The 13,253-nt window shown below is 39.3% G+C and overlaps 1 protein-coding gene across 2 annotated transcripts in view; it reads left to right on the plus strand.

Annotated features, from left to right (window-relative positions):
• Positions 1–13,253, plus strand: part of LRMDA (leucine rich melanocyte differentiation associated) — a 1,093,305-nt gene that overhangs the window by 849,645 nt on the left and 230,407 nt on the right. The window lies entirely within an intron of this gene.

Below are 13,253 nucleotides of genomic sequence, written 5' to 3' on the forward strand. Positions count from 1 at the left end.
AGAGGAAAAATATTATTTTTCATTGTTAGAATGAAAACAGAATATTTCCAATAGAATCAAGACAACCTTTTATTACCATTTACTTAAATGTGTATTTTGCAGTGGCCTTCAGACAGGTTTATTATCATGAAGTTATTTCTGCTACCAATACCAATCTAAGTTTCTTTAGTTAACAATGACTTCTACAACTAGAACTATTTAAACATTTTCAGTTTGGAAGATGTTTCACAAACTCTTTATAATTGACTATAACCGCATTGACTAGACACCTCATGTTTAAATAAACTTACTAAATTACAATTACCAATGAAAGAAATTTACTCTTTATTTAAGAGAGCATATCTACAATCTTTTTCCTTTAGCCTAATTTCACCAATGTGAACTTACAATTTTCATTACTGTAAAGATTTTGTACATATGTTAATTTAGTTTATAAATTAACTATGGGAGATTACACTCAAGTTAAATAAAATTGAAACCATAATAGTTTATGCAAGGAATGTTCTCTTTTTCCCTTACAGGAAGCTAAAAACTTCTTTTCTTTAAGTTATGAAAATTATTAATTTAAAAGCATAACTGACTACCAGGTTTTAAAACACAAGCATAACTGACTTCCAGGTTTCAAAACACATTACACAATTACTTAATTTTTTAAAATCATAACCCAGGAAAGATCTCTCCATAGTTTTTATGGACTTTCCTTTACTTACTGAAATTTGTTAATAGAGCCACTAATTACCTTATTTTGTTGGAAAGAAATCTTCTGGAAGAAAATAAGGCTCACCAGATTGTGGAGAAGAAAATACTTTATTCTCAATCTTGCAAGAAGGGGCGCAGAGCCAGATATGGCTGGTGCCCCGAACAAAGAAAAATGACACAATTTATACCCCTAAGCCTAGCATGCAAGCTCTTCCTGTTTTTCCATAGATTGGATACTTCAGAAGTTACAGCTTATCTGAGATTTAACTTTCCCACGCAAAAGTTTGATTTAACTGCTTCCTCTATCACATTCCAACCATTTTAGTTTTTACCTGCTCCCCCCTTTTTCAAATAAGGAATAGAATTTAGTGCTGAAATGGCACCGACTTAGTTAGCTCCTTCTTGGGCATCCTTCCACTGCCCATAGGACTGGCCTAAACTGGTCTCCTCCACTGCTGTCCAACCCGGGAGTGGGAGACTGAGGCAGCAGGCCGCCGGGTTACATCAACATTTTTCTTCTGTGAAAATTAACCTAATCTTTGTGTGTTTTTTTTTTTCCAATTTATGGCTGACAAAGGTTTAAACTGGGAAATTACCAGGCAAACTGATTCTTAATTCCCTAGCCTAGTAGATAGGTTTAATCTGCCACACCTAGTCTTGCCTTAAAAGCTCTTGCAAAGAGGAGGCCCTTTCCCAATTGTTTCCATAATCAGATTTCTGACTTTTTCATCCTGCTTAGTTCAATTTGGGCTTTAAGAATATTTATAAATATAACTGCATATTTAATTTTTAACAATTTGAGCAAATAGGCAGACATGAATAGTTTGACACAACAACATGACTTTAGTTACTTTAAACTTTTCAAAGACTTTTGAAACTCTTCTTAATTTGCACTATGACCATGCAGTTTACCACAAGAATTTTCTTTCTTACTTAATGGATTGTAATAACCAAAATGTTCTCAATGCCTTAGCACCATTTTGTTTTAGAACTTTATATTTTACCTTGAAATTAGCAGAATTTTGGATAAGCAACAAGATTAGTTTTATATATATTTACTGAGGCTATTTGAAGCCTCAGGGAGACAGACTGCTTTCTCTCATGAATTGCCACTCTTAGGAACACTGACCGTCAAGGCAGGAGACTTCTCCCCCTCCACCCCCCTTTTGATTTTGGAGATAATAAAACTCCAGTGGCCATTTAACCTTATTCTATCAGGCAGCAATTTATTTAGTTTACACTTGAATTCATGAGAGAAAGGGTTACTAATACCAGAAGAGGAGACAGTGATGTCCCAGCTCTTCTCAATTATGAAATAACCACAGGCAAAGGCAAAGGGCGAGGTTAGGCCTGAAGCAACCATAAACAAAGGAAAGGTTAGTGTAGAATTTACACTTAAATAATAGTTTCAGGCTAAATTCACCCAGCTATAATCTCAGTTATTGTCTTTCCACTGTTTTACAATATAAATGCATTTATAAATGATTTTAACTCTTAGTTACAGTTTTTATTAATTTTTTAAAACCTATTAATTTTATAACACCTTTAAATACCTTTCATTCAACTTATAACATATTAAATGAACTTAACCATTACTTTAATTTTTCCTTTAAAGTGAAAGAATAAATCTCTTGCAGTTAGTTTGAAATAAAAGGCTACTTTTCAGGATTTGATTTCTAGAACATAAAATGTTCTTTTAAAAGAGGTAAGACTCTTCTTCAAACATTGAGGATATGATGAGGTTAAAGCACAAGAAGCTATTGATAAAATATTTTCTTTGTATATTGATCTTACTCAATTTAATCATAAAAATTTGCCTTCCACAAACCTTCTACACTTTCAGTATTCATTCAGGTTCTGTCCCACACTCTACTCTTTCCAATAATCAATCATTTTATCTTAGGACAAAATCATCTTCTGTTGCCTTAACAATAAAAACACACTCCATATATCCCACATACTAAGTTACCAGGCAAACTTCTTGCAACATATAATTGCCATTAATACTAAACAAGTTTGTTAAAATAATGAACTTTTCTTCACTTTAAATACTTAGTAGCATGTAATACCAGAAACAGTTTTTTTGGAAGCAAGTTGGCAGGGGAGATTGGGTGCCGAATAAGTTTGTTATAAAATTGCCTTTTATTATTATTATTATCAATTCAGTTTTGTTAAATAATGACTTTCTGCAATTAGCCACTTAAATACCTTAAACAATGCTTTGTAAAACTTTTATATTTATACCCTTAACACAAAGTTTACCTTCACAGAACATTCTCTTACTTAAGGTTACTACAATACCTTCTAAGAACCTGAGCAGAATGCAAACGTATTTTGGCTTTGACACCCTAAGGAGGGAACTTTACTGCATTTATTCTGATTCTGCTTTTCACCTCCTTCACTTCCCCCCCTTCCAGGCAGTCGGGTGCACAACAAACAGGAATGCGGCTTATGAATAGAAGGGTGGACTCACTGGAAAGGGGCAAGCCGCTCCCCCCTTTCCAGCTTTCAGCCAAAATGGGCAGACAGAACCTACTCAAATTTGGCAACTCTCCCAGGAACCCAGCCACCCTGACTGGGACATTCCCAACAGACTTGGGTGCTTGGCGCGGACACAGATGGCCTCCCAGCCGGGGCAAAGGGCCAGACCAGAGACAAGACACCAGAACATGCACAAACATCTAGACTCCTCAGCTTTTGCCCCAGAATCATTTCACCCCCTTGCCAATGGCAAGGGAGGGCTCCAGCTCAGCTGTAATTCTACTTCATGTAAGGACACAACTCCAACACTAACATTGAGCTGACACAGACAGAAGCACAAAGGTCACTAATCTGACCCACAAGTTTATATATTTATTTTCACCACGGCTGCCCCCACAGCCATCACAAACCTCAGAACACTTAACATTTGGTATAAAGCAAATTCATTCACAAATTAGCACCATAACAAAAGATTTCAGCTAGACTTTTCCACTGTTTAAACTTTACACCCAGACCAAGCTCCACCAGAAAAGCCGATCCATTTTCCTGTAACCAAGTTTTGTTTTCCTTAATCTAGACCAATTTCCAGGATATTAGGACTCGAACCTATAAATACCCTTCCTATTAAAATTGAGACTCCACTCCTTTAGTGGATATAAGACCAGTACCAGATTCTAACATGCAGTTAGACAAACCCAAAACACCAGGGCTTTTCCCCGGTTTTCCTCCTTTTCCCAAGCCTAGAGAGAACGGCTTCCCCCCAGCCTTCTGGGGCTACTAGGGTTCTCTCGGGAGGTGATCAGCCTCCCCTTCCTAGCAATTAAAGCTAGGGCCTTCCAGACTGTGCTCACCCGGGGAGTCTTACCTTTTTCCATGTTCGGAGTTCTTTTTCGTTCCCAGAATCTTTCTCTTCAGACCTTCCATTGCCCTCGATTTTTGTCGGGAAGATTCTGGTGGAGCCCACATCTTTTCTGGATTAAATTTAATCCAGGGGCGCCCAGATTTGGGGTTCACCCGAGTCCTCCCGGCTTCCTCGGGGATTTGGAAGGGGCAGCAAAATGCTACCGTCTCTGGCCTTCATTTATTGTCCCTTCGTGGTCGCCATTAATGTTGTGGAATTTAAGAGAAGTTCAATTATTTTAGTATAGAGAGGCCAGGACTCAGGAATGATTTTGAGAAGGAAAAATGGTTTATTGACGGCCGGCCGGACTCGGGAGCTTTCAGTTTGAATCCCGAGCCCCGAACAAGATTTTCAAACCGAACAAGATTTTCAAACGTCTTTTATACAGAGAGGAAAGGCCAAATGGTCCCTTTGTTTCAGTTCTCAATAGGCTTCAATTAGCATATATCTCTTTCACATCTTAGGTAAGCTTTTAGCAAGGACTCCAGACATTTTAGATAAGCCTTGGTTTTTGCATTTCCCCTAAATACTTAAAGTTTATAGCCCTTGCTTTGTTAAACATTTCCTGGGACTGGAGCCTGCTGGTCCCTAAGAGCAGTACTGCAGCCTCTTACCGTTTCACACCCACAAGTCAAACAACTTAGTTATCTCTGAAGAGACAAAGAGCCTTCCACCCATAGCCCACATCAATCTGACTTTGCAGAGAGTAGTGCTCTAACATGTCTCCCAATCAGGATTTAGATCCAGGATGAGGTTAGTCTAAGGAGAAGGTGGGAAGTTATTCTTGTTGCACAGAATACGAGGGAAGTGACCGGGTGCTAAAAATACAGTTGGCACCATTTAGGTTGGATCCAAGGTTGGAATAGTTGAATTCAGGCATGGATTGGCAATGGAAATAGTGAAATCACTATTGCCCAATGGCCTTTGATGGAAGGATATGCTAATCTATCTTTGAGAGATGGATGGTTTAGCCTGAAGGAAGTGAAATGGGTTATACAATTTTCAAATCCCGCCAGGATTGAAACCCTGGTCCAGTTGTCTATGATGATGCTAGTTCAGCTTTTGTATAAAGCTAAACGAATTTTTCACCTTGGCTCCTATGGACTTCTGTAAGAACTGATAAAGACCATGCTGAAATAATGCTCCTCTGTTGCCAGAGGAGTTCTTAGTCCTCAGTCCTTTTATTATTCTTGTGCATCTGTTCCTTTAAGTCCTTTCTGCAGAAGTATTAGCATGAAAATAAAAGAATACAGCAACTTGGAATTTTCCATTTGTAGCTTCCTTAGTGTATGGGTCAAAGTTCTGTCCTCAGGGATGCTAATGCAAACTCTGTGTACTGTTCCAGGGCAAAAGTTTCTCAACTAAATGACAAGAGAGGGTGGGGAGCCAGGGAAATAATGTAATGCTAATTCCCAGAGACTGCCAGAAGGTCCTGATTTAAATTACTGCTCTCCCATTCCTGTCCCCACCCTCTCCTACAGAAAAAAAAAAAAAAAATACCCTGTGTTAGGACAGACATCTGTGTAAGAGCAATAAAACAGTCTTCTCCCTGGTGGATTAGCTCTTTATTCCTTTATTTATCTCTTTATACCTCAACAGTTTGTCCCAAATCAAGGAGAGTCAAAGAGGATAAGATGCAGTCCCTTTCTTTGTTTTTGATTTAGGAAGCCTATCCTATCATCCTCTCCTCCTCCTCCACCCCAAATTTCTTTTCTCGAGAGAGAGCTTTCTTCCTTATGTCTAATTTATTCCTTTCTTCATCCACTTCCTTAGAATCTCTAAAACTATTAGAATAATTAAACCAAATGTAATGGTCACTGAAGAACAGGCTAGGCAGGCCAATGAGTGGTGGCCTATTATAGTGATTCTAAAGCCTATTAGACTAAGATAACGTGAACACATGCCACCACCTCTTTTCTTCTTCTGATTCCCTAGAAATGCATTAATTTATTCAACTAGTATCTAGTAAGTATGTGCATGTGTCGAGTACAGGTCAAAACATTGTGGCTAGAACAGTAAATATACAGGCAAACCTGCCTTCAAAGAGCTTATATTGTTGTGAGGGAGATCAATAACTAAGATAACAACAACACAAACAACACTATATAGTATGTTAGAAATAAGTATTGGGAAGCGGACTTGGCCCAATGGATAGGGCGTCTGTCTACCACATGGAAGGTCCTGGTTCATTACCCCGGGCCTCCTTGACCCGTGTAGAGCTGGCCCATGTGCAGTGCTGATGCACGCAAGGAGTGTTGTGCCATGCAGGGGTGGCCCCTGCGTAGGGGAGCCCCACGCACAAGGAGTGCACCTTGTAAGGAGAGCCGCCCAGCGTGAAAGAGAGTGCAGCCTGCCCAGGAATGGCGCTGCATACACGGAGAGCTGACGCAGCAAGATGACACAACAAAAAGAGACACCGATTCCTGTGCCGCTGACAACAACAGAAGCGGACAAAGAAGAAGACACAGCAAATGAACACAAGAGCAGACAACTGGGGGGGGGGGGGGGGGAAGGGGAGGAAGAAGGGAGAGAAATAAATAAATCTTAAAAAAAAAAGTAATAAGTATTAAAATGGTAACTAAAGCAGGCAAAGGAGATGAGGGAGTATATATTGGTAATTTGAGATTTGATAGCCAAGAAGAAGAAGACTCCACTGAGAAGGTGGTATTGGAGTAATGATCTGAGACTATCTGATGGAAAAGTGATTCAGGCAGAGGAAAAGCAAGTATGAGGTTCTGAGATAGGAACATGCCTCACCTACATGAAGTACAGCCAGGAGGCCAGCACAACCAGGAGCCAGAATTTGAAACATCTTGTGGGCCATTTAGTTTGATTAAGACAGGAAGCCATTCTAAAGCATTAGCAGAAAACAGAAATGATATGACCCTTCTTCCTTTAGGAAAAAAAAAAAATTTCTGAAAAACAAGAAGGGTTTACTAATTATAAACTTCATGGATTTTTTGCAGGATGGATGAAGGATAGGACTGAAGAGGTTAACCACAGCCTGAAATAAATGTGAAAGAGTTCCAAAATCTGGAACCAGCCCAGGAGTTCTCTAAGCATAGTAAATGCTATTGGGGACTTCATATCAGCCAACAAATTAGGCCTCCTCACTAGGTACAGTCATCTAGATCCACCCATCTGTGTGTCCTTCTCCATCCTTGGTTCAACCATCAAGCAACATAGCTGTTTATTTCTAAGCAAGAGCAGTAAATATAAATGATTAGATCACTAAAGTAAGACAGCAAGTGTTGGGATATATGTGATAATTATAATAAATGGGAATAGACTAAATTAAATGCTCAGATTTGATTAGAAAATAAATGTAAAAAGAAAACCCAGATTTATGCTCTTTAAAGAGACATAAGAAAATGGAAAATATAGGGATTAGAAAAAAAATAATACTAGGAAATCACTAAAACAAAACCAATATAGCAATATTAGTATCAGAAAAAATAAGGTTCAAGGTAATAAATAGTAAAACAGCAAAGGGTTTTGTTTTATAACTAAGAAAGTATAATAGGAAGATTTAATAGTCATGAATCTCAAGGCATCTAACAACATAGCTTGAAAATACATAAAGCAAAAAACTTTCAGGAATATAGGAAAAAAACTGACAAAATCACATTTACAGAGGAAGACCTCAACATGTCTCCAATAGAAAATGATACCTAAGCAAAAAAAAAAAAAAAAAATTCATAGCATGTGTTTGTTTTTTTTTAATAGAAAACAGAGTAAACATTGTTTTCAAAAATATTTAAAATGGTCTCCAAACCTATCCATAAATTGAGGCATAAAGGAAGGTATAACATTCTCAGGTGAAATTAACTGATCATAATTAGGTAAAATTAGAAGCTTCAAAAGGAAGAGGAAAAGAAAAAGACCAATATGAAAAGAAACTCTTATGTTTATGAGGAAATAAAAACATAAATTACTCTTTAAAAGTGAATGGAAGTGTTAGCACTTTAGTTTATGAAAATATGTAGCCTGTAACACACTCTAATTGAAGGAATTTTTTTTGCCTTAAAATATAAAGTATGAAACAAGGAATAGAACATAAATGAACTGGAGAGGGCAGTACGATGGCAATAGAGTAGGGAGTTCCAGTAGTTAGCTCGTCTTACAGGGTAGTTAGTAATTAGCCAGAATCTATCCAAATCACCTGTTTGGGGGGCTCAGGAGACTAGAAGAATGTCCTGCAACATCCTTGAAAAAAAAGGAAGGAGAAGGGTACCCATTTGCGGTGAAGATTCATGAGTAGAGCACTCTGTGCTGTGGAGATTGGTACCCATCCCCCACTGGCAGAGCAGGATGATTCAGGGGCTATTCCCTGGCTGGAGTTGGAAGCACCATTTCCCAAAAATAGGGGAAGAAGAGATGGTTGAGCACCAACTTTGGCTACTGAATTGTAAACTCGGCAGGCTAAAGTCCAATCCTACATACAGCTGAAGTTTGATCCTGTCCTAGTTGGAAAGAGGCTGGTAGCCTGCATTTTAACTCTACCCCTGGCATGAGGTGAAGCAGAGCTGATTGAAAATTACAGTGATGATCATAACGGTAGGTTTCTTTCTACTCAGGTCAGATTGCTGCCCTAGCCTGGGCTCTGGCCCTGCTCCTGGCATGGTGGAAGTTGGAGGAACCTGCATCAGCCTGTCAGAGCAACTGAAGGTGCATACCTTCGGCTCTATCATGACAGGGTAGGAGGCGATATGGTGCTTTGGCAGCCTTTCTGAGCAACTGCAGTAGCCTTCAGCCTGTACTACTTAGACTTTTACCCTCATTTGTGGCTCCATACCTGCCTCTGACAGGGAACTGCAGTTGTTTTTGGCCCACATGGACTAGACTGTTGTGCACACTTGTGGCTCCATCCATGTCCCTGAAAGGGCAGGAGGGGGCATGATGCTTCCTCAGTCTATCTGCGAAACTGCAGTTGCTTTTGGCTTGCATGTCTTTGTTTAGGGCCCATACCTGGGGGTCCATCCCAGCCCCAGACAGGGGAGGAAGGTGCATGGAGCTTCATCAGTCTCTCTGGGCAACTACAGATAGTCTTAGCCTGCACAGCTTGGATTACTGCACATGGCTGAGGCTTAGTCCCCACCCCTGGCAGAGGAGAAAGGTGGGGGGAGCCTCGTCACTTTCTGGGGCACTGCGGGCAGTATCAACCTCCACAGCATAAAGAACTAACCCCACTCTTGGCTCCTACTCCACCTCCAGCAAGGGAGAAAGGGCAGGGAAGAGTTGAATAAGAGCTGAAAAAATTTCAGATTGGCTAAACATGAGCTATTATGAAGTTCTAAAATAAGTTGAACCAAGTATCTAAGAGGGGCTAGAGCATAAAACCAGTCATATAGAAAGCCCTAGACTAAAGAGAGAAACTAAACCCAGAATAAATACATCAAGAAAATAATATAATGAGACTCCAATGAAAATTACAAGCCATTCCAAGAAGCATGAGAACATGGCCCACTCAAATGAACAAACTAAATCTCCAGATGACATAAAGGAGTTGAGACACAAATCACAGATATTCAAACAAATCTCCTTAATAAATTCAATGAGATGGCTAAAGAGAGTAAGGATCTTCAGTAGACACTGGGTGAGCATGAAGAAGAATTTGAAAGCAAACATTAAAAAAAAGCAGATCTAATGAGAATGCAAGGCACAGTAAATGAAATAAAAAATTCACTGGAGACAAATAATAGATTTGAAGACACGTATGAAAGGATCAGTAATCTTGAAGACAGGGCCTCAGAAAGCAAACACACAAAAGAACAGATAAAGAAAAGAATGAAAAAAATTGAGCAGGGTCTCAAGGAACTGAATGATGGCAAGAGATGTGCAAATATACATGTCATGGGCATTCCAAAAGGAAAAGAGAAAGGAAAAGGGGCAGAAGGAATACCTGAGGAATAATGGTAGAAAATTCCCCAACTCTGTTGAAGGATATAGATACCCATGTCCAAGAAGCAACAAAGTACTCCTTATCCAAATAAACTCAAATAGACTTAGTCCAAGACACATACTAATCAGAATGCCAAATGTCAAAGATAGAGAATTCTGAAAGCAGCAAGAGAAAAGTAATTCATAACCTACAAGTGATGCCCAATAAGATTTAGTGCTGATTTCTCATCAGAAACCATAGAGGCAAGAAGGCAGTGGTATGATATCTTTAAAATACTACACTTGATCTTAATCAAAAGACTGAGAAGTGATATTTAAAATACTGAAAGGAAAAAAAAAAACTGAAAGAGAAAAACTAGTGGTCAAGAATCTTATATCCAGCAAGATGGTCTTTCAAAAATGAGGATAAGTCTAGCATATTCACAAATAAGCAGAAATTGAGGGTTTGCCACTAAGAGATAGGCCTTGCAGGAAATACCAAAGGGAGTTCTGCAGCCTGAAAAGAAAAAGACAGGTCAGAGAGTCTTGTACAAGAGCCTAGAAAAGAAGATTATCAGCAAAAGTAACTAAAAATGTAAAAAGACTGGTGAAAATAAGATATGGCAGATAAAACACGAAGGGCAAAATGGGTGAAGTAAGAACTGCCTTTATAGTAATAACATTGAATGTTATGGATTAAATGTCCCAATCAAAAGATACACACTGGTGGAATGGATAAGAAAATATGAGCCATCTATACGCTGTCTATAAGACTGAAGTTAGAACCAAGGATACAAATAGATTGAAAGTGAAAAGCTAGAAAAAGATATTCCATGCATGCAGTGACTGCCCCCCAAAAGAAAGAAAAAAGAAAGAAGAAAGAGAGAGAGAGAGCCTCCTTGACCCATGTGGGGCTGGCCCATGCGCAGTGCTGATGCGCGCAAGGAGTGCCGTGCCATGCAGGGGTGTCCCCTGCACAGGGGTGTCCCCCGTGTAGGGGAGCCCCACGCGCAAGGAGTGCACCCCATAAGGAGAGCCGCCCAGCGCAAAAGAAAGTGCAGCCTGCCCAGGAATGGCACCGCACACACGGAGAGGTGACACAGCAAGATGACGCAACAAAAAGAGACACAGATTCCCATGCCACTGACGACAGAAGCGGACAAAGAAGAACACGCAGCAGATAGACAGAGAACAGACAACTGGGGTGGGGGGCGGAGAGAAATAAAATAAATAAATAAATCTTAAAAAAAAAAGATAGAAAGAGAGAAAGAAAGAAAAGAAAGAAAGTTTAAGTAGCTATAGCTATACACTATACTTGCATCATATAAAATAGACATTCAATACAAAGCTACTATTAGAGACAAGGAAGGACATTATATATTAATAAAAGGGGCAATCCACCAAGAAGAGATAATCATAAATATATATCCACCTAAACAGGGTGCCCCAAAATACATAAGGAAAACACTGACAAAACTGAAGGGAGATATAGCTGTCCTATAATAATAGTTGAAGACTTCAATACATGTTCTCAGTTACTGTATAGACTATCTAGACAGAGGACCAATAAGGAAACAGAGCTTGAATAATATGATAAATGAACTAAACCTAACAGACATATATAGAACATTGCACCCCAAAACATTAAGATATACACTCTTCTTAAGTGCTCATGGATCTTTCTCTATGATAGATCATATGTTGAGTAACAAAACAGATATCAATAAATGTAAAATGATTGAAATTATACAAAGCACTTTCTCTGATCATAATGGAATGAAGCTGGAAAGCAACAAGCAGAAAAAGGGAAAATTCACAAATATATGGAGATCAAATAGCACACTCTTAAATAATCAGGGGGTCAAAGACAAAATTGCAAGAGAAATCAGTAAATATCTCAAGATGAATAAATATGAGAACACAACGTATCAAAACCTATGGGATGCAGAGAAGGCTGTGTTGGGAGGGAAATGTATAATCCTCAATGCTTACATTAAAAGAAGAAAGAGCTAAATTCAATGACCTAACTCTACAGCTAGAGGAATGGAAAGGAACAGCAAACTATTCCCAAGCAAGCAGAAGGAATGAAATAATAAAGATCAGAGCAGAAATAAATGAAATTGAGAACAATCACAAAAAATATATGGAGAATTAACAAAACCAAAATTTAGTTCTTCAAGAAAATCAGCAAAATCAAAAACCCTTAGTCAGGTTGACTAAGAAAAAAAGAGGAGAGAAGATGCAAATAATTAAAATCAGAAATAAGGTGTAAGGCATTATTACTGACCCCACAGAAATAAAAGAACTCATAAGAGGGTACTGTGAACAGCTGCATGCCAACAAACTAGACAATGTAGATGAAAATGGACAGATTCTTAGAAACAGAGGAACAACCTATACTGACCCTAGAAGAAATAACAAACCAATCCCAAGTAAAGAGATTGAAATAGTAATAAAAGGGTCAACTCAGACCAGCAGAATATCTCAGCCTACATGTAGTATCAGGTGTCAAAAGTGCTTTTTGACCTTGAATAAAAGGGGGAAATGGAAAGGACAAATGAGTTTATATGGCTATGAGTCTTCAAAAAAGAGTTGGGAGGTCATCAGGGGGTCACTCTTACACACGCCTCAGTGGGGTCCCAGAGACAGCCAAAATAGATACAAGCCCAGGTATTGGTTCTTCTGAGGGCTACAGAGACCCACGGGTTCTATGGTCATGGCAGATGGAGTTCAGTGCCATGTCAGTTGGCCCTACTTTGGAGTTTGTGCTCCTGAGTGTGATGGAGTTGAATTCAGATGTGATCTTTGTTCATAAGCCTCTCCTGTTACTTTTACTGGGGTTTGGTGTATGCTCAGGGGACCTGAATCTCTGGACTGTCCATGTGATAGCCAGACCCTGAGTCTTAGCAGACCTGCAACTCCTACCCTCTGGTTTATTGGACTTACTCCAGTCAGCTAATAGGGAGGTAAAGAAGGTCAACCACCACACCAGGGAGCCTAGAGTGGCTACAACTGCAAGCAGAAGAATTGCATCCATCATCCATGTGGAATCTAAACCCCCTCTCGATATAGAGGTAGAGAGGACATAACCATCCCAGGGTCCACAGGATGGAGGAATAGAGTATGGATTAGAGTGGACTTACTGATATTCTATTCTGGAACTATTGTGATTAGTAATGGAAGAAATTGTAGCATCGATGTGGAGAAAGTGGCTATGGTAGCTGCAGAGGGTAGGGAGAGGGAAGAAGAGATATGATGTGGGGGCATTTTCAGGACTTGGAGTTGTCCTGGG

The sequence above is a fragment of the Dasypus novemcinctus genome, chromosome 6 (genome assembly GCF_030445035.2).
Source record: "Dasypus novemcinctus isolate mDasNov1 chromosome 6, mDasNov1.1.hap2, whole genome shotgun sequence".
Classification (NCBI taxonomy): Eukaryota; Metazoa; Chordata; class Mammalia; order Cingulata; family Dasypodidae; genus Dasypus; species Dasypus novemcinctus.